At 40.3% G+C, this 26,941-nt stretch overlaps 1 protein-coding gene across 8 annotated transcripts in view; it reads left to right on the plus strand.

The window, feature by feature from the left end:
- PCMTD1 (protein-L-isoaspartate (D-aspartate) O-methyltransferase domain containing 1) overlaps positions 1-26,941 on the plus strand; it is a 417,471-nt gene that overhangs the window by 46,974 nt on the left and 343,556 nt on the right. The window contains exons 1-2 of one of the 8 annotated variants that reach the window (XM_049859826.1): positions 262-10,262; positions 11,127-11,242. The exons of 5 other annotated variants lie outside the window; for them this stretch is intronic. The gene's annotated coding sequence lies outside the window, so the exon portion shown is untranslated. Of the gene's footprint in view, positions 1-261; positions 10,263-11,126; positions 11,243-11,281; positions 13,919-26,941 lie in introns of those variants that run through there. 2 more of the 8 variants (XM_049859825.1, XM_049859829.1) reach the window with 2 other exon arrangements.

Here is a 26,941-nt window from a genome sequence, read left to right on the forward strand (position 1 = left end):
TAACCAAAAGGTTGGCAATTTGAATCCACCAGGAGCTCCTTGGAAACCCTATGGGGCAGTTTTTTTTTTTTTTTTTTCCTAAATATTTATTGTGGTTTAAGTGAAAGTTTACAAATCAAGTCAAACTCTCACACAGAACTACTTGTATTTTGCATACTTGTTTAATTAGTGTGAAATAATTCATTATGTTGCTAAAGGTCTTTAGTTCTGTTAATTCATTTCAACCAAATTAAAAGTAATTTTTCAGCATTTTTTTCTGAGAAAATACTTACTGTTTAAGAGACTACTGTTTGTTTTACGGTTTGCCAAAGACTGTCTCAGAACTAAACCCATCCTTCTAAATTCTCTCATTAGAGGTTATATGTGGTATACAACTTGTTGAACAAATGATGTGGAAGTTGTTAAATGCAGCGTCTTAGTCATCTAGTGCTGTTATAACAGAAATACCACAACTGGATGGCTTTAACAAAGAGAAATTATTCTCTCACAGTCCAGTAGACTAGAAGTCTGAACTCAGGGCGCCAGCTCCAAGGGAACGCTTTTTCTCTCTGTTAGTTCTGAAGGAGGGTCCTTATCATCAGTCTTCCCGTGGTCTTGGAGCATCTGAGCACAGGAACGTCAGGTCCAAAGGACACGCTCTGCTCCTGGTGCGGCTTTCTTGGTGGTATGAAGTTCCTTTGTCTCTCTGCTTGCTTTTCTCTTTTATGTCTCAAAGAGATTGGCAGTTAGTATAACTGCCACTAATCCATTTTATTTCATCATAGTGATAGGATTTACAACATATAGGAAAAACACACAAAATGGTGGACAGTCACATAAAATGGTGGACAATCATACAATACTGAGAATCATGGCCCAGCTAAGTTGACAGGTATTTTTGGCGACACAGTTCAACCCATGACATTCTACCCTTTGGCCCCCCAAAATTCATGTCCTTGCCACATATAAAACATATTTATCCCATCAGATTATAGCAAAAGTCTTAAATCAACTCCAAGTCCAAAATCCAAAAATTCTTCCTCATCTGTGTAATCTAACGAATTATCTATTTCTAAAGTACAGTGACAACAGGCACAAGCTAGACATTTCCATTAGAAATGGGAGAAATTTGAGGGAAAGAAGGCATAACAGGCACCAAACAAGTCAGCAGAACACATTACATTAGCCCTCAAGGCTTTGAAAATAATCCTCTGTTCTCTGAGACTATTTGCACAGTAGCCCTCCCCTTCAGACTCTAGGTATTGGCCGCACTCTGTAGATTCTGAGTGGAGGCCCCTCGGTCCTGGGCTTCAGCTCCGCCTTCCAGGCCCACTGGGACGGCAGCTCTGCTCCTTTGGCTTTAGGCTATCATTCTCCTAGTCCATCTGAGTGGCAACTCCCCTTGGAAACATCAGAGGCCGTGGCTCCACCCTTTGAAACCCCACAGGTCCAGGCCATACCTTTGAGACTGAGGTAGCTCGGCTTCATGTGTTCCTTGTCTCATCAGCTTCTGCTTCCTGGTTCCTTGGCCTCTCGGTTCCTTGGATCTCACGCCTGCATCTGCCCTGCTGAGGCACATGTTCCAAGGCTCTGTAGCTCCACCAATAAGTGCCTGGGGGCACCCTGCTCCGTCAGGAAACCTGCTGCACGCAAGCACTCAGCTCTCTGTCTCTGTGGGTCAGCTCCAGTGCTGTCTGGCACTGGTCCCCTGGTTCTGCTGCTGTCGATTCTCTGCTGCTGCTGGATCTCTATCCATCTACAGTTTCAAAACTGCTTCCACATTTTAGGTATCTGTTAGAGCAGCACCCCACCCTTGGTACCAAATACTGTCTCAGTCATCTAGTGCTGCTATAACAGAAATACCACAACTGGATGGCTTTAATAAAGAGAAGTTTATTCTCTCACAGTCCAGTAGACTAGAAGTCCAAAATCAAGGTCCAGCTCCAAGGGAAGGCTTTCTTTCTCTGTTGGCTCTGGAGGAAGGTCCCTGTCATCAGTCTTCCCTTGGTCTGGGAGCATCTCAGCACAGGAACCCCAGGTCCGAAGGATGTGCTCTGTTCGCAGTGCTGCTCTCTTGGTGGTATGAGGTTCCCCTGTCTCTGCTCACTTCTCTCTTTTATATCTCAAAGAAATTGGCTTAAGACACTATCCAATGTTATATATTTCATCAATATAACTGCCATTAATCCATTTCATTTCATCAAAGTGATAGGATTTACAACAGATAAGAAAGTCACAAAATGGTGGATAGTCACATAGTACTGAGAATCATGGCCCAGCTAAGTTGACAGACATTTTTGGGGGACACGCTTCAATCCATGACATGCAGTATGCGAGGAGGTGCTGAGCTGTAGTTTAAAAGGCTTTCACAAACATTTTGGTTGTTCAGTTTGGACATGTTCTCTAAATGAGTTTTATTTATTCAGGGAACCATTATTGACAAATTAATCATTAAATTTAAGGTGACCCGCTTATCACTTACTTTGGAGCCTGTAGTATTACGATCTTATGATGACTGTTTTAGAAAACTCTTAAAATTTCTCTAGTTCCTTAACAAAAATGAGGTTATAATTATTTTCCCCAAGAAGGGAAAGAAACTGTAGTATTAATGAGTTATTTTCTTTTTTAATGTGACTTTCTAAAGGGTCTCAGAACCACTTTTCTATGTCGTGTTTTCTTATTTATAAGGTAAATGTTACTAGTACCCGACATAAGATCTGTGAGTAAGACAGGACTCTCCTGGTATTATATGGGAGGTCGTTTTCCTCATTTGTGCAGTGCAGGTTATGCTTCCTGTCCTGCTTCTTATTCCAAGGAAAATTGAGAAATTATGAGTTGATGTTGAAGCACTTTGCAAAATTAAGAATGATAGATAAGTAGATACTTTGTTCTACGCAGCTTTTACCAGTGTCCATCCGCAGATAAAATGATCATCTTGAACTTTTGAAAGATAGCATTTTATGAGACAGATAAACCTTGTAGTTAACCTGTTTATAAATTCTCCACCTTTGTGTGGTAAATAAGGTTAGACTTTTTGAAAGTTCTTAAAGGAGCCATCAAGATCAGTTGTGTCCTTGTTTTGCATGTGAAAAAAAGTAAAGCCAGAAACATAATGACTTGCTGGAAGTCATAGTGTGTCAAGGCCAGCCTTTGTATTCCCTGTACATGATATTTGGATAGAGGAACTTTGATGTAAGCTCACTTTTGGTTTATTTTATGACATACTGGAGGAAGGGAACACATACAGTTCACCTGAAGTGATTATTAGTAGGCCCCAAATCGTATATTCTTACATTTCTATTTGAATATTTGTGAATTTATACCTCTTCAAATAAAATAAGCCTTACTTTTAAAGCCTAAGCCAGAGGAGCTGAAAATACGTATGCTTTCATCCTACGCTTTCTCATAGGTTCAACAAATTGAAACCAAAAAGCTAGCTGTCGTTTCAATTTTTTGGTTCAGAATTTTCCTGAATTAGAGCAGGTAAACAACTATTTTGTTCGAAGCCCTTTTCCCTCAGTGCTACAGCTCCTTATAAGGATATTCTTAAAAAATAAAGAGCACTAAGAATAGTTAGTATAGCACTCTTTTTATTTCTTAAAAAATTGGACTGAAATCTGAGATTGTTGATGTAGAATTGATAATTTTTCAGCTCAGAGACCTTTGCATACTGAGGGTGAGGTAGTATACACATTATTGTGCTTAGGAACACAGTGCTTACACTGCACAGCAATTACGGTTTGAAGAGGCCATTTATCCAGGTCTCTGAGTAAAAGGGAGAAGGGGAAAGACTTTCTTGAGGTACTTGAAATCCTGTAACTTTGAAAAAAAAAATTCAGGTTTAACTATCTCATATCACGCCCTTTAAAGTTTTGTATTGCTTTGTCACCTAATATCCTATGCCTTAAATTCCAGTAGTGCTGCTACCTGCTGTTTTCCCATCTTTGAGTTCACTTTGTTCATCACTGGCTCAGGCAGGGAGAACAGGAAAATTTAAAGAATGAGGAGGAAGGTAGAAGAAAAGGCATAGAAAGTAACATTGGAATGAAGGAGTTGAGAGTGTAGATGAAAAGGCTGCCTCTGTGAATACATTGTTGCTGTCTAGTCAGTTCTCACAGCGATCCTCTAGGACGGAGCAGAATGGCTCCACAGGGTTTCCAAGGCTTTCTTTACCGTAGCAGACCGCCACATCTTTCTCCTGTAGAGCGGTTGGTGGGTTCAAACCACTGACCTTTTGGTTAGCAGCCGAGTGCTTAACGACTGCGCTACGAGGGCTCCTTTCTGTGAATTCAGGCATGTTAAAAACATGCCACATATGAAAATGTATAATACAGATGTTTCCAAGAAAACTTTTGTTGCTATAAATTTATTTGTAGCATTGAATTGGAGGAGTGCGGTAGAGACAATCTCGAATTATTTTGAAACAGTGGCTTATTAATTGTGTGATCAAATGAAGTTTCCAGAGTTCCAAGGGCATATAGAGGAAAAAATACACCTTCACTTTGCTGTAGCCATTAAAAAAAAAAATTAGATACATTAAAATTTGAAAGGACTTCTCAAAGTGGAAAGATAGAACTTACTGTCACAGTGTTTTATGTTTAGTCAGCAGTTTTTTTTTTTTTATTAAATGCTTACTAAAACTTTATGAGGGTTGTATAAATCTTTTTGCCATTTTAACCATTTTTAAATATACAATGCAGTGATAACTAATTACATTAATCATGTCGTGCAGCCATTACGATTATTTCCATCACCCCAAATGGAAACTAAGTACCACTTCACCAATAGCTCCTCATCTTTCCCTCCCCCCAACTGCTGGTAACCACTAATAAACTTTTACCTCCTCTAAATATTTCATGTAAGTGGGATCATACAATGTTTGTCCTTTTGTGTCTGACATATCTCACTCAATATGTTTTTAGTTTTCATCCCTGATTCGAATGTATCAGGATTTCATTCCACCTTAACGGCTGAATAATATTCTTTTGTACATATATACCACATTTTCTTTATCCATTCATTTGTTGATGAATACTTAGGTGGTTTCTACCTTTTGACTACTGTGAATTGTGCCACAGTGAACAGTAGTGTGCAAATATGTGTTTGAGTACCTGCTTTCAGTTCTTTCGGGTATATACCTAGGAGTCGAATTGCAGGGACACATAGTAATTCTGTGTTTAGGTTTTTAGGAGCCACCAGACTGTTTTCCACAGCAGCTGCATCATTTTATGTTCCTGCCAGCAGTGTATGAGGATTCCAGTTTCTCTACATCCTAGCCAATACTTGTTATTTTCCATTTTTCTGATAGTTGCTATCATAGTCAGTATGAAATGGTATCTCATTGTGGTTTTGATTATAGGGTCTGTATGAGTTGGAATCGACTCAATGGCAGCGGGTAATGACTATTGAGAGGAGTGCTGGGGCCTCAGTGGCTAAAGTGCTTGGCTGATAGCCAAAAGGTCAGCAGTTCGAGCCCACCAGCTGGTCCACGGGAGAAAGGTGTGGTAGTCTGTTTCCATAAAGATTTGTAGCCTTGGAAACCTGTGATGGTTAGGATTGTGTGTCAGCTTGGTTGGGCTGTGATTCTCAAGTATTTTGGCAGTCATACAATGATGTGATTGTTTCCCTGTTGAGATTTGTTGCATGATCACCCCTGTGATGGGATCTGCTGTGAGTTAGTACTGAGTGGGGGGCAGGGCTTGTGGTGGCTCACCACCTCACTCTGCTCTCATCTCTTCCCCCTCTGCTGCCTAGCTTTTCCTTCTTTCCTTGCTGGGGCTTTTGCTTCTTCTGGATCCTGCTTCTGGCTCCTGTGCATCTGACCTCTGGTTCTTGGGACGAGCTAGCAGTTTACGTGTGGTCTTGCCTGCTGATCTTGGGATTCTTCAATCTTCACAGTCTGTGAGCAACAGCCCTCCTGTCTGGACTGCTAATTTTGGTTTCACTGGCCCCTGTGGCTACGTGAATCAGGAGAAGCCCCTTTCCTGACCCACGGATTTGGGCCTCTGCAACTGCGTGAGCCATTTCCTTGATATAAATCTCTCTCTCTGTATTTTTTTTTCCTCTCTATATGTTTATACACTTTACTAGTTTTGCTTCTCTAGACAACCCAGCCTAAGACAACACCCTAAGGGGCAGTTCTACTCTGTCCTGTAGGGTTGTTATGAGTCGGAATCAATTTGGGAATGAGTTTGGTTTTTGGGTTTGGAATGACTGATGACATAGAGCATCTTTTCAGGTACTTATAAGCCATTTGTGAATCTTCTTAACAGGGATTATCTTTGTGTTTAGTGACATTACAATCTTGATGGAAAAGATGTATGGAAAGAGAAAAGTATACTAGTTAATTTTTGCTAAGTTATATAACAAGTACTCTGCTAGAGCAAAAAAAAGATTAGTAAGAGCAGAAGTTAGCTAGTGAGATGGAGCTTTAAAACATACCTGAGAGAGATTTGGTATCTTATTGGTGCCTGAGCTCCCCAGCAGAAGACACTGTCCTTTTTTTCACATTAACTTTTCTTTTTTAATCAACTTATATCTTTTTATATATGAGTGCATGTGTACTTCTCTTTGCTTCTATATATACTGTTACTTGCTCTTCCTTTTCTAACTTCAGGACTTTACATTTTCACTCTTTAGTTTTCTTTTAAGGTGGTCACTAGGTAGTAAATTCCCTTTTCAGTCTTTTGTGCTTAAAAATGAAAGTTTTGAGTGTGCCCTACTGTCATAGAACTGAAGAAAAGCTGGCATTTATTGGGCATCTGTATGTTAGGAGCTTATATGCGGCATATTGTTTAATCTTCACGTATTTATGGTTGTTATTATTCCCATTTTATACATAAGGGAATTGAAGATTACAGGTTAAATAATTCACCTGAGGCAGCGCAGCTAGTAAATGAGGACATCAGGATGCTTTTTTCTCCATTACTCCATTTTTCCTTAGGAGCCTTCATTTCCTATGGAGCTGAATACTAAAAGGGAGTGAAAAAAGAGGAAATTGGAAGTTGAAAGAGGGAAAAAGATCTGAATTGAATATCCTTTCAAGAGTTAATGAAAGCTTACTTCTGAATTACAAGTCAGGAACCTCTGTGCAAATTGTTCTGTGTCAGGAGGGTTTCATAGCTTGAATGTGGATCAGCTACTCAAGAGCCATGAGCTCTTTTCTGTTGTCTCTGAATGTTGATCTCCGCCTCAGTAAAATGAGATTAGTACTTTTTTCATAGGTGTATGGTGAGTCATAGAACCCAGTGCCTGTTGTATGGTAGGTACTTAGGAAATTGTACTTATTTGGCATCGTTTGGTTAAAAGTAAGTAAATAAATAGTTCTTATTTTTATTTGATGGAAGGCATATATAGAGTCTTTGTACCAAAAAGTATCAGTTGACATGCAACCATTTCAGGACGTAGCATATGATCAAGAACCGATGGCACTGAAGGAAGTAGTCCAAGCTGCACTGAAGGCATTGACAGAATACCAATTGAGATGTTTCAACAAATGGTTGCAATACAGGAAGCACTCCCTTATCTATGCCAAGAAATTTGGAAGACAACTACTTAGCCAACGAACTGGAGGAGATCCACATTTGTGCCCATTCCAAAGAAAGGGGATCCAACAGAACACAGAAATTATCAAACGATATCATTAATATCAATGCAAGTAAAATTACATTACATTCAAGAATAGTCACAGCAGTCCATTGACAGGGAACTGCTAGAAATGCAAGCTGGATTTAGAAGAGGACATGGAACAGAGGATGTCATTTCTGATGTCATATGAATCTTGGCTGAAAGCAGAGAGTACCAGAAACATGTTTACCTGGGTTTTATTGACTATGCAAAGGCATTCGACTGCGGATCATAACAATTATGGATAACATTGTGAAGAATGGGAATTCCAGAACACTTAATTGTGCTTGTGAGGAACCTGTACATAGACCAAGTGGCAGTTGTTAGAATACAACAAGGGGATACTGTGTGGTTTAAAGTCAGGAAAGGTGTGCATCAGGGTTGTGTCCTTTCACCATACTTATTCAATCTGTATGCTGAGAAGATAATCCGAGAAGCTGGACTATATGAAGAAGAACATGGCATCAGGATTGGAGGAAGACTCTAATAGTCTGTGTTATACAGATGACACAACCTTGCTTGGTGAACGTGAAGAGGACTTGAAGCACTTCTGATGAGGATCAAAGACTACACAGTCTTCAGTATGGATTACATGTCAACATAAAGAAAACAAAAATCTTGACAACTGGACCAGTAAGCAACATCTTGATAAATGGAGGAAAGATTGAAGTTGTCAAGGATTTCATTTTACTTGGATCCACAATCAATACCCATGGAAGCAGCAGTCAAGAAACCAAAGGACTTACTGCTTTGGGCAAATCTGCTGCAAAAGACCTCTTTCAAGTGTTAAAAAGTGAAGATGTCACCTTGAGGATTAACCCAAGCCATATTCATATGCATGCGAAAACTAGGCAATGAATAAGGAAGATGGAAGAATTGACCCCTAGAAATTATGGTGTTGGCAAAGCATATTGAATATACCATGGGCTGCCAGAGAACAAACAAATCTGTCTGGGAAGAAGCAAAGCCAGAATGCTCCTTGATAATGAGGATGGTGAGACTTCATCTCATGTACTTTGGACATATTATCAGGAGGGACCAGTCCCTGGGAGAGGACATCATGCTTGGTAAAATAGAGGGTCCACAAAAAGAAGAGGACCCTCAATGAGATGGATTGACACAATGGCTGCAACAAAGAGTGCAAACATAGCAACGACTGTGATGACGGCTGAAGACCAGGCAGTGTATATAGGGTTGCTATGAGTCAGATTGGACTCCAGGGCACCTAACAACAACATTATTCTTGGAAACTTTTCAAAAGTGAGTAGTGAACCTTTTAATAATTCATTTAAAGTTAACGATCTTGTTAACTGTGCAAGATGAGAATACCTAAAAAATTTGAGGCTTACCACTCACTGATGTGGTTAGTTTTACATGAGAATCTTTTTAATTACTGAAATCTCCCTACTGTATGGTTTATTCATCCATGCCTCAAGTATATGTTAAGCACCTTCTATGTGCCAGCCACTGTTCTTGCTTTTGGGTATGCAACAGTGAACAAAATTGACAAAAATCTCTCCTTTCATGGAGCTACATCCAGTGAGGGGAGCTTAGCCTTGCCTTGCCTTTGCCATGCCCCGTCCTGTCCTTTCCTTTCCTGCCCTGCCCTGCTTTTGTAGTTCTGTATTTATATTTCATGCTGTGTATTTATCGGTCCCATCATTGAGAAAAATATTTTCCTTGTGTAGTTGTGCTATGCTCAGAACAACCTTGGTCCATGACTCCCATCAAAAGACCTTTGAAAGCATGAGAAATGTTCCTTTCCTCATGCCCTCAGTGAAGTAGTGTGCTGCCATTAGGATGACTAGCCCCATTTACCTCCCTCCCGTTAAAAGCATAGTGATCTTTGTCCTCAGCGCTACAGAGAAAGGAGCAGCAAGGAATAATTGGCCGCTAGCCACTGGTTGCTAGAAGGGAAAGAAAGTGAGTCAGAATTTGTTTATTCTCCTCCCACTCTGTGACATCTGTCTGTGATCTGTTTGCTCCCCACCTCCTTTGACTAGTCAGTTTTTCACTTTCCATAACACATCCCTAATCTGCCTAAAAATTCCTGTAATACTGAGTTTCTTTCCCAAAACCAAAGATATTTAAGCTCCAAACCTAAATTTTGAAAGAACAGCAAACAACTTTTGGAACACTTCACAGATATTTCAGGTGTGCATATGTGAATGTGCCTTTTGTTTTTTTCTTTACCCCTTGTCCCCACAACTACTCCAGCACACACACACACACATGCATGCACACACACACACCCTTAGAGACAAGATGCTGCCAAAGAGTGAAATCGGATTGTAGGGATAATATGATGACTGTGTCCCAAACAGACATGATTGCTTAAGCTGTTGGGTCCTTTATTCTGCCACTGTCTCTTTTGCTGCCTTTACCTTTTCAACTTTACATCAGATTCCTATTGTGCTTTCATTGTTTAATGCAGGACTTGAACACCACTAAAGCTGTTTCTTTTGCATTGCAGAGAAAATGGCGGGAGCGGGCAGTGAAAGTTGTGGTCAGTGTAACAGCGTGCTGGAGCGGGCCAGCCCTGTCTGGTGATGCACGGGGCTTTATGCAAATGCAGGCTCCTCCGATGCTACGGGAGCAGGGAATGAGGGCTCTGGGGAGCCTTAGGCATCATACAGTTTAGCCTCTTCATCGCACAGGTGAGGATGGAAGTTCTGGAGAGTTGCCCAGAGCCGTACAGCTAAGTTATCACTGGGACAAAGGCCAGAGTTTGGTCTCTTGACTTGTATTTGTTTTCCATGATTGAGATGGAATTATCTCAGAATTAACGAACAATACGTTCATGATCTAAAGCTGTGTTCAGTTTTTAAGACTATTTACTTTCATTAAAAATGATGTGAAATATTTTAAGTTAGTGGTTTATTGTTGAATTAGCATATTATTCACTGCAGAATTTGTAGACCTTAAATCGCAAGCTCCCCAAATGTGCATTGATTGTGATCACTTCACAGTCCTGTTGTGCAGCAGCCGGGTCTGGTCGTGCCCTGGTGCACTCATGTGTGGAGTATCAGGCTTCTGGATTTTGGAAGAATGTTTGGTGGCTGGAGAAAATGCATAAGATACATTAAAGTGAAAAAGTCCAAACAGTATACACTGTATAACACCAATATTGTGTTTAAAAAAACAAAAACAAAACAAACGTTTAGATGCTTAGAAAAGAAATAATAAGAATGGCTCTAGCATTATGAATAATTTTTATTTATTTTTCCCAAATATTCTACAAATGAACATTACTTTTGTAATCACATGCATGAATATTATAAAAATGTAATATAATTCTCTTTCCACTCAATTTAAGGAACAATGTCTACGGTAAAAAGACATATTTGGAACTCTTCTGTAGTGTAATTTATTGTATATGGTATGATCTCTTTTTTGTTCCTTGATTTTTCTACTCTATCTTGTTTATGTGTATTGTTATTCCTTAGGGAATTATTTTCTGTTTTATTGTGCTTAATTCAGTCTATATACATGTCGCCTTTATTTTTACCTTTACCTTTCAGTTTTGTTCAAATACATGTACACAGTGTAGAAAGTCAAGTGGTACCACAGCCCTTCAAGTCAGAGCATAGCAAGTCCCTGGCCTTACCAGTTTCCATCCCCAGCCCACACTCCAGAGGTAACTTAGCTGTTTTATAAGTTAGTTCCCTTCACGTTGATAAATAAAATGCTTCTACTGCTCTTTCTTAATTCATTAACTTTAGACAGCATTTACTTTGTTATTACAGATGAAGTTGTAGCCTGCGTGCCCCCCTTACCTCTTTTTGATCATCATCCCGATGTGCTTAAATAACTATTTAAATGAAATCAACTTTTTTTTCCCCCCACTGTTAGGACCTTGTAAACATTGTCTCCTGTAGATCAAGTAATGAATTGTAATTCTTCCATAGTTTTGGTGTTTCCTTACTATCCTATTTGAAAATGTCATGTAGTATCCCTCTGATTGCCTAAAAATCGTCATTGCCTCCCACTAGCTGCAGGAAAAATTCCAAACTTACTGGGTATGGCATGCAAGCCTTTCTGGCTCCTTTCTCTCTCTAGCCTCACACATACCACTTCCTGTCATCGTATTTCACCTCTGCTGTGCTATTTGCAGTGCCTCGATTGTGCTTATTGCCTCTGGCCTCCTTGTCTTTGCACACCTGTTTCTGCATCCTCGAACCTTTCGCCCCAGCCCTCTGTGCTTAACAAGTTTTCAATTTCTCTGAGAAAATCCTCCAGTCTCTCCATCTCCCCCCTCTTTCAACAGTAGCCTGGGTTAGGTGCCCCATAACACCCTTATAGAACTCTACCATGGTTCTAGACATATTATTTTGTAATTGTTTGTTTATGGCAGCCATTTTTCAGATGTGGTCTGGGGCACTGGCGTCCCCCAGGATCCATCCAGGGGTCCGAGAAGTGAAATGTTGGGGTTTTCTACTTCTGAAAACATGCTTTGCAAAACAGCAGGGCTTGCGGGAAAAACAGGGTTGGGGCATATCACTGAAAACCTATGAGACTGTAAGCAGCGCACCAGCAAGAACAACCAGCCTAATAAAATTTCTAGCACAGTTAAATCTTTCCTGGGGTTTCACCTAGTACCACAGTGAGTCAGTTTACAGCAGTAAATCCAGGGCGCTTGGCTTCCTCGTTCAAGACTTGGGCCCTGGAAGACAAATTACTTTGTATGGATATAATTTTTATCAAAATTTAAAAGCTAGAACCTGGATATAGCCTTCTTCAGCAGTCTGCTGTTTTAATTCCGGGAAAATGTTTTAGTAGTTCCTTCTGTACGTTCACAGTTTCCCAAGTAACTTAAAGCCACTATACCAGCCTCTGATTGCCTCTAGGAAGGTGCTCTGTGTCTTCACCTTTTTGCTTCCAGTCTTTCTAAGTTGCTAAGGGTGTCTCTTTAATATGAGTGTGCTTGTTCCTTCCTGGTCACTTCAAACATGCACACGTGTTGTGAACGACCACAGCTTACTCTAGGTTTACACCATTACCCTGTGCACTAAGTGCGTGAACTAATTGGTGTCAAAGAAGGATGCATTGTAGCAAACTCTGTATCTCCTAAGCCAGGCTTTCTAATCTCCTTTTCCTGGGTTCCCTACAGCTTTCTGTCTAGATCTATTTGTCTCTCCTACTAGACCACAGAGAAAGGAGTCCGTGAGATCCAGTTTCAAAATCTTGCACTACCTTTTGTGAACTGGGTGATGCTTTTCCCATCTTTCTGAGGACGAAATAGGCCTTTCTGTAAACAGATTTAAGTCACACAGGATGCACTTTGTAAAATGAAAATGTGAGTTGCCCTCCATGGTTAAAATCTCTGACTGGCTCTCTGTTGCTTGTAGTAAAAAAAAAAAAAGTAGATGCTCTAAAATCAGAGTAGACTCTGGTTTCTTGGGACTAAGGCACCTTCTGAAATTGTATGCAAAATTTTCATTTGTTTATTTTTTGAATAGGAATAAACAACAACAAACCCATTGCCATCAAGTCGATTCTGACTCATAGCAACCCGGTAAGGACAGAGTAGATCTGCGCTATAGAATTTCCAAAGCTATAAATCCTTACGGAAGCAGACTGCCACATCTTTCTCTTGTGGAACAGCTGGTGGGTTTGAACCACTGACCTTTTGGTTAGCAGCTGAGCACTTTAACCACAGCACCACCAGGGCTTCTTTTTAATAGGGGCGAACCCACAAAAACCAAACCCACTGCTGTTGAGTCAGTTCTGACTTACAGGATCTGTAAATCGCTCAGATTCTCAAAGGGGTCTGGGTTTAAAAAAAAAATCACTGTCCTGTAAGGTAAGTGTCCTTTATGGTGCCTGAAAGCGCTAAACTGCAGGTAGTTTTTCACAAGCACCCTGTGCGCTCTTGCTTCAGTGCCAGCTGTTTCCTCAGCTTACAGCTCCCCCACTCCTTCAACTGTACTACATAGCTCATGCATTTAGAGTCAGATACTTGATCCTCAGGTTACATCCCCGATTTGAGTTTCTCTTGGCTCCTGTAGTAGCTGGCTCCAGCATTGTAGCACTTTACTGCTTAGTAGATGTTTTCTCATGCAAATGTGGGCATACTAATGCTTTCCTCATGTTGTTGTTGTTAGGTGCCTTTGAGTCAGTTCCGATGCACAACAGAAGGAAACACTGTCTGGTCCTGCGCCATCCTTACAATCGTTGTTATGCTTGAGCTCATTGTTGCAGCCACTGTGTCAATCCACGTTGTTGAGGGTCTCCCTCTCTTCCGCTGACCCTGTACTCTGCCAGGCATGATGTCTTCCTCCAGCGACCGATCCCTCCTGACAACATGTCCAAAGTATGTAAGACACAGTCTAGCCATCCTTGCCTCTAAGGAGCATTCTGGCCGCTCTTCTTCCAAGACAGATTTGTTTGTTCTTTTGGCAGTGCATAGTATATTCAATATTCTTCGCCAACATCACAATTCAAACGTGTCAACTCTTCTTCCTTCCTCATAGGCTTATTGTAATTTTTAATGAGATTATACACAGATAACGGTACAGTGCCTATCAGCAAATGATGGTCATTCTTGTTTACACTGAGAATGTGGGCTTCCATGTGGTAACATCATGTTTGTTAATTTTGCTGTGATATTTTTTGGATAGGATATAGTTCAGAGGAACCTGAGAATGGTCAAGTCCTTCTTAAGCCCTAGAACCTGTACGAGGGAAATACTTCTCCTAACTAGCAACTTGTAGCATTTACAGTAGTTACCTGTGTAGTCAGAATTGCTCTTGTAAAATCCTTAGGCAGGTGCTGCACTGGAGACTGACAGACTGTCTCCCCATAAGTCTAGGATAGCCTTGTTTTCTTTGCTTTTTGGAAAAACTTCACTCTTTTTTGAGTGCCAGATGAGGTTAGAAACCATGCCATTAAAAAAAATAAACGCTAAGATTGTAGTCAATGAGTTGGGATGCTCAAGCTATAAGAGGATTTCAGAATTAAGACCTTTTGAAGGAACAGCAGACTGATATCTCCCATTGCAGTACATGCTAGGATATATATTCATCGAGGAGAAGGATGTTGTAAACCCGTGGAGGTTTTTAAATTATCTTTGTTTGCATTGGCAGGCGGTGGAGACCTTCAAGTTTGTATAAATGAGTTTGAATAAGTTAAATATGAGTGTGGTGTAAGTTCACAGTATTTACTCAGAAAATTCTTAATGACATAGGAGAGGATGAGGGAGCCAAAGGTGATGTGACGGGCTCTGGTGAGGGAGCTGCCCCAACAGCATCTGGGCAGCAGTGCCAGAGGTCTGGGAGCACCTGAAGAAGCTCGAGGCCCTGATTGCATGTCTTCTCTAAAGCCAAAACTGGGGGTACAGCCTTGCTAGGGGTGGCTGCCATAACTTCTGCCTTTGGTCATGGGTATTTCATTTCTCACTTTCTTTCCCCTCAATTTATTAATTTACTTGTCAGCTATAGTTGAATAAAGCTTGTTTATTTAGTGTTATATATTGAAATTATTTAACTTAATTTGCAGTTAACATTTCTGTTGAAAGATGCTAAGCTTGATTTGTTGAAGAAGTAATTATTTGTGTGTGTGTGTGTGTGTGTTAAAAACATGTTCCAGTGCTTAAACTAACATGTGGCTTTGTTTGTTTTTACACTTGGTACTCAGTGTTTGGGTATATTATTCTCCATCTTAACATTTTGAATTTATGTAGTGCAATTTGGAATTGTTAGTGGATTTTTCAATTCAGGAATTTTAAATCAATCAAGTGACTCATGCATATTAAACTAGGATTATCATACTATATAAAAAGCCACATGGAACACCTAAATTCTGGATGCAGACAGCCCTAGGATTGAATCCCAGCGGTGTCACTTCCTAAGACAGCACTGTCCACAGGCCCAGATTAAGGCATGCCAGGGCCCTAAACACTGATAATCTGTGGTGCCTCCTTCTCTGCTTACTTTCACTTCAAACGAGATAGTTGAGTTATGTATATGTACATGTATATATGTATGTCTCTGTGTGTCTTATCTATCCATGATGTAACTTTTTAAGTGTGATTATATAATATTACCAGTTGAAGACAAAAGTGACATATGCCATTTTAGCAGAAGGAGATGAACTGTATTATAAACTTTCTAGTGGATGTGGTGTACTAAGATTTTTACTCTATACCACATTTTTTATAAAAAGAATTTTTCACATATTCTATAACAAAGAAAATGAGTCAGTGAACTTAGTTGTTTCAACAATCAATGTAAAATTCTTTTGATGAAAAATTGACTTTCATCAATTTTGCTTTAAACAGCTTTTCTTAGGTGGGTTCGCTAGACAAACAAAACCAGTAAAGCATATAAATACATATAGATAGAAATTTATATCAAGGAAGTAGCTCATGTGGTTGTAGAGGCTGAAATGTTCCAAGTCCATGGGTCAGGCTGGAGGCTTCTGATTCATGTAGCCATAGGGGCTGGGGAACCCAAGATAGGCAGGTCAGACAGCAGGGCTGTGGGTCACAGGCCTTAGAGACTAAAAGATCCCAGTATCGGTAGGCAGATGGCACATAAGCTGCTAGCTCACGTCCCAAGAACCAGAGGTCAGATGAACAGGAGCCAGCCACAGAGTCAAGAGCAAGAAAAAGCCTCTATAAGCCTTGTGAGAAAGTTCACCTATATTGAATGTAGGCTACACCCACAAGAAAACTCCCTTTCAACCGATGGGCTACTCACAGCAGATCCCGTCATGGGCTTGATCACATTATATCAGATCTCGTCGTGGAGGTATTTACATGATTAAAAAGTTGCCAGACTACATCATAACTGCCAAACAACTAAGGATCACGGCCCAGCCAAGCTGACACACAATTTTTTTTTTTCTGGTTGTTGAGGGTGTTATTTTTAGCTTGTCCTTTTACATTATAGCTATATTCTGGTGATGTCTAAACTCAACACAATCGCTTCTCAGACATACTTTCCCCACTTTAACAAAATGATCTCTGTCACCTCCCCAGGAGGCCTGAGCTACAGCCCCAGAGATAAGAATTTTGGAGGCCACTAGTGATAACATAAATCCCTTAGAAAACCATTTCCAAATGACTGATACATCTCTAATCTAGACACATTGTTTTGCTTTTTTAGATCGTAATTCTGAAAATGATTATTCCCACAGTATTTTCCTTTTCAAGTTAGAATAAACAGTCTGTGTTTCCATCAGGCTAGCTTGCCTTTCTTGGAAAAGAATTGCCCTCCCCATCTTTTATTCACCGCCCTTTTCTACCCTGATGGTCCTCGTAATACTGCCAACCTCACAGTGAGAATGAAGAGACCTTTGAAGTGTTTTTCTTTATTCACATCTTCATTTTTTGAGATTTTTGACAAGTTTTATCTCTTCTTTAATAAAAGGAATGTGTCTTTCTCAGAGACAAATATCTAGATTCTCTGGGGTTCTTTTTCCTCCTGTATCAGATAAAGGGGTTGGGCTACATGTTTTCAAAGTTCCTGCTCACTTTTAACTTTGTGACCTAAGAAGCGGCTTTTTTGATTGCTTTTTATTGTACTTTAGATCAAGGTTTACAGAGCAAATTAGTTTCTCCTTAAACAATTAATACATATACTGTGTTGTGAGATGGTTGCCGTCCCTGCAACGTGTCAACACTCTCCCCTTTTTGACCTTGCATTCCCTGTTACCAGCTTTCCTGGCCCCTCCTGCCTTCTTGTCCTTGCCCCTGAGGTGGTGTGCCCCTTTAGTCTTTTTAAGTTTTATGGACCTGTCTAATCTTTGGCTGAAGGGTGCACCTCAGGAATGACTTCAGTACTGAGTTAAAAGCGTGTCCTGGGGCCATATTTTCTGCATTTCTCCAGTCTCTGTCAGACCAGTAACTCTGGTCTTTTTTTGTTGACAACACAGCTTTAACCATAACAATCGACCCCTCATCACCTTGGCACCTGTACACATCTCCTTAAACCATACATAATCTTTGAATAAAGACAGAAGTCATACTTGTGCCTGACATGATACAACTAATGTGCATACAACTGAAAACTCATTAGCCCTGCTTTTATCTTATATAAGTGAAGAAAACAAAAATATTTGATACACATATAGAAGGAAGAAATACTCCTAACAGTTGCAGTCCTCATTTCTGCAACTGGTCACATGGCCAACACGGGTATTTAGAGCTACCTTCTTGCACCACCCATTCCGTATTCTCTTTGCCCTCAGCAAGCATCTCAGCTGGTCATGGTTCTTTGCCTGGTGGGGTTACCCAAACCTTTATTCCTGAAGGGTCTGGGCCAGTAGTAGTCATGTCAGAATTGGGTTACTGTAGTTTCCCATTGACTTTAATCACAGGACATGGTAGTACTAAGAGACACCCTAAGGGATCTCCTGTTCCAGACGCACTCTTCTTTACCTCCATTATGTAATATCAATCTGATTTCGTGTTGTTAATCAGAATCAATCTCACCAGCTAATATGGCAACTCCCTTCTTTCCCTCTTGATCCAGAAACATAAGAGACCAAAGTGGCTAGGTGGCATTCTTATAGTTCATTGGAATCATGGATGTGTCTCCAGATTGGAGCATTCCTTCCTTTGTAACTAAGACATCTAGGTCTGCAGAGCATAGGGTCATGGGGACAGGAAGCTAAAATTTTGTGAGTGAGTCACTATGGGTAATCTTGAGTGGTGCCACTCCCATTTCCATCCCTTGATTTCTGGACCCATGAATCCTAATGATAGGAGAGAGAGCAACATATGTTGGATGCTGGTTTAGAGCATATACAGCCTCCTGGAAAACATTGCTCCAACCCTGCAAGGTATTACCATCTAGCTGGTGCTGTAATTATGTCTTTAGAATCTTGAGAAGGCCACTGCATTGTTCTATCAAGCTTCAGGATGGTCACCTTCAGCATGATGGGGAAAATGGTAAGACCGATGAATTCCATGAGCATGGGCCCATTGCCGCACTTTATTTTCTGTGAAGCGAGTCCCTTGATCCAAGGCAATGCTGTGTGGGATACCATAATGATGGATACGATATTATGTGTAAGTCCGTGGACGGTAGTTTGGGCAGAAGCATTGCATACAGGGAAGGCAAATCCATCTCCAGAGTATGTGTTCTACTGAGAACTAAACGCTGCCCTTTCATGATGGAAGTGGTCCAATGTAATCAAGCTGTCACCAGGTTGCTGGCTGATCACCTCAGGGAATGGTGCCATATTGGGGACTCATTGTTGATTTCTGCTGCTGGCAGATCGAGCACTCGGAAGTAGCAGTAGCTATGTCGGCCTTTTTGAGTTGAAGTCCATGTTGCTGATCCTGTGCATAATCTCCATCCCTGCCACCGTGGCCACTTTGCTCATGAGCTATTGAGCAACGACAGGACTGGCTGGGGAAAGAAGGTGACCGGTTCCCGCAGAATGCGTCATCCTGTGCACTTGATTGTTAAAATCCTCTTCTGTGAGGTCATCTTTTGTTGAGCATCCACATGAGACAAAAATACCTTCACTTCTTTGGCCCACTTAGAGAGGTCTGTCCACATATCTTTTCCCCATACCTCCTTGTTTCCCACTGTCCAAACATATTCCTTCCGCACCCCGACCCTCCAGCGACATCATTGGCTCCAACCCATGAATTAGTATACCGTTGCATTTCTCATCCTAAGCCATTTCTCCTCCTAAGCAAAGTGATGACCAGGTGCACTGCTCAGAGCTCTGCCCAATGGGAGGCATTCCCTTCACTGCTATCCTTCAGGGAGGTCCCAGAAAGGGGCTGTAGTGCTGCTTTCATGTGATGCCTGGATATCAGGCAAAACCATCTGTAAACCACGCACAAGTTTTCTCTTCCTCTGTCAACGGATCATAAGGAACTCCCCATGAGGCCATGGTTGCAGACTGGGATATGGAAGGTAATGTGATTGGAGTGGAGACCATGGGAATTTGGGCCACTTCCTCATGCAACTTACTTGTGCCTTCAGGTCCTGCTTGGGTGTGATCTCATATATACCACTTATGTTTAATGATGGAGTACTGCCGTGCAGGTCCAACTTTATGGCTCTGTGAATCAGACAAGACCCAGTTCATGATGGGCAGCTCAGGCCACATGGTGATTTGGTGGTTCATGGTTAAATGTTCAGTCTCTACTAAGGCCCAATAAGAAGCCAAAAGCAGTTTCTCAAAAGGAAGTTGTTATATGGAGAGAATAGCAGGACTTTGCTCCAAAATCCTAAGGGTCTGCACTGAGATTCATCAATAGGGGCCTGCTAAAGTCTCCAGACAACATCTCTGTCTGCCGCTGCCACTTCTAGCACCGTTGGATCAGCCAGATGATACAGCCCAAGTGACAGAGTCACTTGCACAACAATCTGAACTTGTAGCAAAGCCTTCTTTTGTCCTGGGTGCCACCCAAAACTAGCAGCTTTTTGAGTCACTTGATAAATAGGCTGGAGTAGCACACCCAAATGTGGAATGTGTTGCCTCCACAATCCAGAGGCCCACTAAGTGTTGTGTCTCCTTTTTAGTTGTGTGAGGGACCAGATTCAATAACTTATCCTTCATTTTAGAAAGAGTATCTCAGCATACCCCACACCACTGAACCCACAGAAATTTCACTGAGGTGGATGGTAGCTGAATATTTGTTGGATTAATTTCCTGCCCTCTAGCAAGCACATTTTTTTTTTTTTTTTAGCATGCAAATACTTTACCAATAAGTCCATAGTCATTGACATTTCTTCCTTACTAGGTCCAGTCAACTTACTGTCATCAGTGTAATGGACCAGTGTGATGTCTTGTGGAAGAGAAAGGTGATCAAGGTCACTGTGGACTGAATTTTGATGTAGGGCTGGAGAATTAATATGCCCTTGGGGTAGGATTTGAGGTAGGATACTAAAGGTGTATTGCTGGTCTTGTTAGCTGAAGGCAAACTATTTCTGTTGGTCATTTGAAATAGGTATGGAGAAAAGTCATTAGCCAGATCAATCCTGCATACGAGGTACCAGGAGGTATATCATTTTGCTCAAGCACTGAAATGACATCTGGACCAGCAGCTGCAGTTGAAGTCACCTCCTGGTTAAGTTAAAATAATCCACTGTCATTCTCAAAGATCTGTTTTTTGCACTGTCCAAATAGGCGAGATGAATGTGTACATGGTGGTAATCACCACTCCTGCATCCTTTAAGTCATTGATGGTGTCACTAGTCTCTGCAATCCCTCCAGGAATTAGGTATTGCTTTTGGTTTACTGTTTTCCTAGATAGGGTCAGTTCTAAATGCTCCCACTTGGCTTTTCCTACCATAATAGCCTTTACTGCATGTACCAGAGATCCAGCATGGCAGTTCTGCCAGTTGCTGAATATACCTGTTCCAATTATGTATTCTGGAACTGGTGAAATCACTACAGGATGGGTTCAGGGGACCACCTGACCTATTGTGAGACAGACATGAGCTTAGACTCCATTACTAAACTGATTTCCATATGCTCCTACTCTGGTTGGTGAGTCACAGTGACGTTTCAGCTCTGTTGGAATTAGTGTCTTTTCAGAGCCAGTATCCAATAATCCCTGAAAATTTTGATTGTTTCCTTTTCCCCAGTGAACAGTCACTATAGTAAAAGCCTGTAAAACCCTTTGGGGAAGGTTGGGAGGAAGATTAATAGTATAAATTTTTGTCACTGTAGTGGGGTCCTTCCTCAAGGGGACCCAGCCTCTGTCCTCCACTTCCTTCAAAAGGTTGTGTCTCCGTATACTTGTTCAAGTCTGGGAATTGATTGAGGGGCCAGATTCTCTATTCTGGTGATTTGAGTCAGACTGCTGTTCACTTGGCCTAGAATTCTTCTGCTTGTACAGATCAAGTAAGTATTTAGCAGATTTCCTGTTTCACATCTTGGGACACCATGACTCTGTAGCCAGTGCCGTAAGTCCATTCAAGTCAGACTATTCTGATTGCTGCTTTGCCTCAGCTGCCCAATACAGTAACCACGTCCACCTTGTTTTTGTCAATTGAGCGGCAGCACTTAGGACCTACTACCATGGGATCTAGTTAGCTCCAGTGTAGTTAGAGGTCTTAATTCAGGTAGGGCACTTCCCACTGACAAATCTGACTTAACGTAAAAGAGCAATCACAGCACTCTTCAGGGATGCTGGGGCTCCTCTTATAAATTTGTTCCTCATTGTTGTGGTAAAAGGTATGACTCTCATGTGTGGGTCTGTGAGTCTAACCTGATAAAGCAACTCTAACGTTGCCAATTTCCCTATACCTTTCGATACCTTCTTCTGCAGTATACCAACGCAAGTCTGGTACTTCTACTTGATTTAGTGTAGGCCCCTGCATAATACATGCTTTAGTGACCCAGCCAAATAAGCTATTAGGTCATTTGTTAACCTCTCAAGCTGAAACAATGAATGAAGAATCTGTGCTTAGTGGGCCCATATCAATAAATTCAAACTGGTTTATCTTTATGTTCTGTTCCCAATTATCCCACATGCTTAATAGCCATTCTCACACATATTCCCCAGGTTGCTGTTTGTACACACTAGAGAAGTCAAGCAGTTATTTTGGACTGTGCATATCTCCTCTTGGGTCATACTTTGTAGTTCAACTTTTGGGACTCACTGGGACTCAAATCTAGTTATAAGTGTAGAAGCCGACATGGGTGGTGGGGATGTGTTTTGAAAACATGCAGCATTGTCTAGTAAGCCATTGGCCTCAGTTGATACCCTAGGCAATGACTCAGACAAAGGCCCTTTAGACACAGCTGGGTTAATCTCATCAGATAGGAGTGGAAGGTCTAATGGTTTTACTAGGTAGGGTGGCTTAGCAGACTAAGATGGAATAATCTCTTCAAATGGAGTGAGAGGGCTATTGGCAAGAGTGATTTAAGGGAATTTAGGGCTCAGTGTTCTCAGCTTCCTGATTATCTGCCTACGTGTCCCCATCCGAAGTTTCAGGATCCCATTTCTTCCTAATCAATGCCCTCACTTTAACTTCAGACACCACTTGAGGTTGGGAATTCAGCTGGGAATTCAGCTGGTAATTCAGCCACTCTTATGAAAAAATTCTGGTTTGGTTTTCGGCAATATCAACTCTGTTACTGCAAGAAATAAGGCTTTCTTTCAAGGTGCAAGTGGAAACCTTGAAAGAGGTGGTTTATGCAGCTCTTTGAGCTTTGACTCTGAAGCCCTGAACTCATCTCTTTCTTTTACCACTTTGTCTAGTGAAAGTAGGACCGACCAACCAGCTTTCTTATACTTCTCATTATGACAGAATTAAAGGTATCAAACATAAATGATCACCCAGAGCCTGAACTCTCACCAATACCTGATCTGTTAGTGGTTATGGTTTTTGTATTTGTATTGCCACTTCATGCTGTGTATCAGCAGTGCCCTCTTTACTACTGGAAGCAGTGTCATCAACATCTTTAAGACTAACCAGACTTTAGAACCAATTTAAAAAGCTCATTTTTATAATTTTGTTTCTCGAGAACCTTTGTCAGTACTAAATTTCTTAGGCTAGGTTCTCTAGAGAAGCAAAACCATGAAGCATATCAATATATGTAGAGAGAGGTTTATATATATTAAATCAAGATTAATAGTATAAATTTTTGTCAGTTTAGGGTAGAAAGATTAACAGTATAGATCTTTGTCAGTGTAGTAGAGTTTTTCCTCAAGGGGACCTGGCCTCTGGTCTTCCCTTCATTCAAGGGGTTGTGGCTCTGTAAACTCGTTCAAGTCTGGGAATTGATTGAGGGGTCATGATTCTCAAGGAAGTGGCTCAGCCAGTTGTAGAGGCTGGAACGTCCCAAGTTCATGGATCAGTCTGGAGGCTTCTGATTCACATAGCCACAGGAGCTGGCAAACCCAAGGTCAGCAGGTCAGACAGCAGGGCTCTGGCTCACAGGCTGTGAAGACCTCCAGATCCTAATTTTGGCAGGCAGATGGCAGGTAAACTGCTAGCTCAAGTCCTAAGAACCAGAGGTCAGATGAACAGGAGCCAGCTGCAGGATAGAGTGTGAGCAAAAGCCCATGAGCCTTGCCAGAAAGTTCCTCTATATTGAATGCAGGCCACAACCACAAGGAAGCTCCCTTTCAACTGATAACGGTACTCACAGGAGCTCCCATCATGGAGTTGATCACATTGTATCAGATCTCATCATTAAAAAGCTACCAAACTATGTCATAACTGCCAACCCACGGAGGATCATGGCTCAGCCAAGTTGACACACAACTTTAACCATCACAAGGCTTATACTTCAGTTTTGATCCTTGTTTAGTAATAAATGCTGTAATTATAAATGAACAAATGCAAAGATGTCATAAAAGAAAATTTAATGGCCAGGAAATAAATATTACAAGAAATTACTATATTTTAGTTTTAGATAGATGTTTCATTTCTAATACGTTATAATTAAAAACATTTCTATTCTTCGCTCTTAAAAATTCTTCAGTGATTTCATCAAAGCTGACTAACAATAACTATGTCCATGCACTGGGTTTTTTTTTTTTATATATACATATTAAGGATAATGAATCGAGTCTTTTTTGAATCGGTGTAAGGTGAGGGTTTTAAGTCTCTTTAAGGATGAAGATGAGTGTTCTTTTGTGCAGTTTGTGATAATTTATGTTAGGAGTATGCGTAAAGCAGTTTTGTCATTGGGAAATATGCATTGTATTTTGTCTTCTATTTTTTTTTTCATGGAATCATACATGTGCCTACATGAGTGAAATTTGTCGTTCTGAAGCTGTAAACTTAGTTCTCATGTAAGAATGAAATTGTCGCACTTCTCCATAAAGGTTTGTATTTAAATCATTAGGATAAGCCTGCATTAATTGCTTACATACCTTCATGCATTCTTCATCAGGTATATCCACATTGTTTAAGAAGGAAAATCTGTTTGAAAGAACATCATACACCTTCACTCTTGTTTTCATGCAATATTCAAGCGTGTCGGTGATGGTGAAGTATGTGGTTCTGCGAATCGATCTCTGGTACTCAGTGATCCTTCTAGAGCACATCTGTCATTTACTTGTTTCTTATGCTTCTGTGGTGGTGAACTGCTTGATAATCAGTATTTGGTAGTGTTTGATTTGTTGTGTTTTCAAAATCTCCTTAGGTTATGTAAATACCCTATTAATGCTCATAGAGATCTGGGCATGTCTTTAAATTTACTTCTGAATCTTGGAGAGCTTGACTCATCAATGAAAATGCTGCAATGTATTATTCTACATAACCAACATAAATACATAGTCTAGTGTTTGCATTTTGTTGGTGATGTTTTCAGCTTCTTTTTTGATATTTCCTTTTTTTTTTGTCTAGTCTTCAGCAGTATTTTCTACTGTATCTAGAATCTGAGTGTGTGATTCCAGGATTGCATTTGTTGCATGTGCTTCCCAGGTATATTGTAAAGACATTTTAATACTCGATCATTGTCTAAGTATGTTTTAAGAACTGCCCATCAGTGAGTAGAGGCAGCAGAGAATGTGTAGAGTAACTGAACAGTCGAAAAAAAAAATGAACTGCTTCCAGACAACAGTCTGTTGCGTTACGCCCTACAAGATTAAGTGAATGTATAACACGTAGTATGAAGTGTCATATTCATTATGTTCTAAAATTTCCTGTTGCACGCTTTCATAATGTCCTGACATATTGGCAGCATTGTCATAGGACTCGCCACTGCACTTAGAAAAATCCGTTTTGCCAGCTTCACATAATGAAGTATGTGATTTGCAGTTTCTTTACCATTATGACTTTTTAAGCTAGTAAATCGCTCGACAGGTTTTTCATCTGTTGGCATGTATCTTAGAACAATACTTCTCTGATCTGTATGAGTAAGAGCTGGAGTGGAATCTACAAACGGAGATACTGAACTATACTTATTTCACAGAAAGTAGTTGAACGTTATCGCTTAAGTTTATTAATTGTTCACACATTGCCCTTTCTTGTGTTACCATTTTGAGATGTGACCTGCTAAAAATGGATGAAACTAAGCAAGAAGTTCAAGGAAACCCCAAAATGTCCATTTTGTGGGGATGCAAACACTTCATTTCTTCCATGAAAAGGTAGTCCATGTTTTGCAATTGTTAGGACAGCAACAGCACATTGCAAAACGGCTTTCCATTACTGACGTTCTTCATTAATTTCTGTTTCCACTTGATGAATTAAGTCAAAACCATGTCTTCGGTTTAAATATGACAGCATTCAATCTCTGTGAATTGAACTAGTTTCACACTTATCAATCATATGCACTAATCGCTAAACCCATCTGTAGCAAATAGAGAATTAACTGATTTAAGACTGAGTGGTTTGTAAACAAACCAATATACAGAGCCACCTGATGGAGAATACAGTAGCTGTTTCCTCTTATAATTTTCTCCATTAGCTTTGCACCCTAGAAATGTATTCTGGCTACAGATCGTTGTTTGTTTCCCAGCCAGACATTTTCAGCATGAATTTTCAAATGGTCACTGTGATGTTAATAATCACTTGACCCACTTTTGATCCAATAATTTACATCATTAGGAGAAAAATCATTCTGTATTACTGGGGGTCTGCAGATATGACAATTTCAGATTCTACAATAGTTTCACTTTGTACACCATTATTAGTTTTTTTACTACAGCAAGGGAATAGATGCAGAATTTAGAACAAATTCTGTTATATTCTTATTGCTATTAGTAATTTATCAACTATTTATTTATTGGTATATAGTATTTATTTTATATAAAAAATTAATAGAATATAATTAATTTATTGATTACTAGTAATTCTGGAGCCCTGGTGGCACAGTAGTTAAGAGCTCAGCTACTAACCAAAATGTCAGCAGTTCAAATTTACTAGCTCCTCCTCGGAAACCCTGTGGGGTAGTTTGCTCTGTCCTGTAGGGTCGCTGTGAGTTGGAATCGACTTGACAGCAACGGGTTTGCTCTTCTTTTGGATTAGTAATTACAATACTAGCAGTACTAGTGCAATGATTTGCACCCATTAAACTTGAGCGTTCAACAGAAGAAGTCTCTTCTAACACATTGTGTTTTAAAAAGGAGGTTAATTGTGGAATTGTCTTTAGGGATTCACAAATCCTCAGGCTTTAGTTTTTGTACACCACCTACTTGTGATTTCATTTTACCTGGATATAAAATTATGTCACTTTTTAAATTTGTTTCTGCTGTAGGATATAAATGTGAATAATTGAAAATAAATAAAATTTGTAAAACAAGTAAATTTATAAAATAAACTACTTTTGACTTTGGATGTTAACACAAAAATTTGTATTTGAAAATTAGTAAGAAAAATTGATTTGAAACATACAATTTTGTTCTTCAGGTCTGAGATAGTCAAAAGAACTAGTACTCACAAGGCAGTCGGACATAATTTCATTC

This window comes from Elephas maximus, chromosome 19, assembly GCF_024166365.1.
Source record: "Elephas maximus indicus isolate mEleMax1 chromosome 19, mEleMax1 primary haplotype, whole genome shotgun sequence".
NCBI lineage: Eukaryota > Metazoa > Chordata > Mammalia > Proboscidea > Elephantidae > Elephas > Elephas maximus.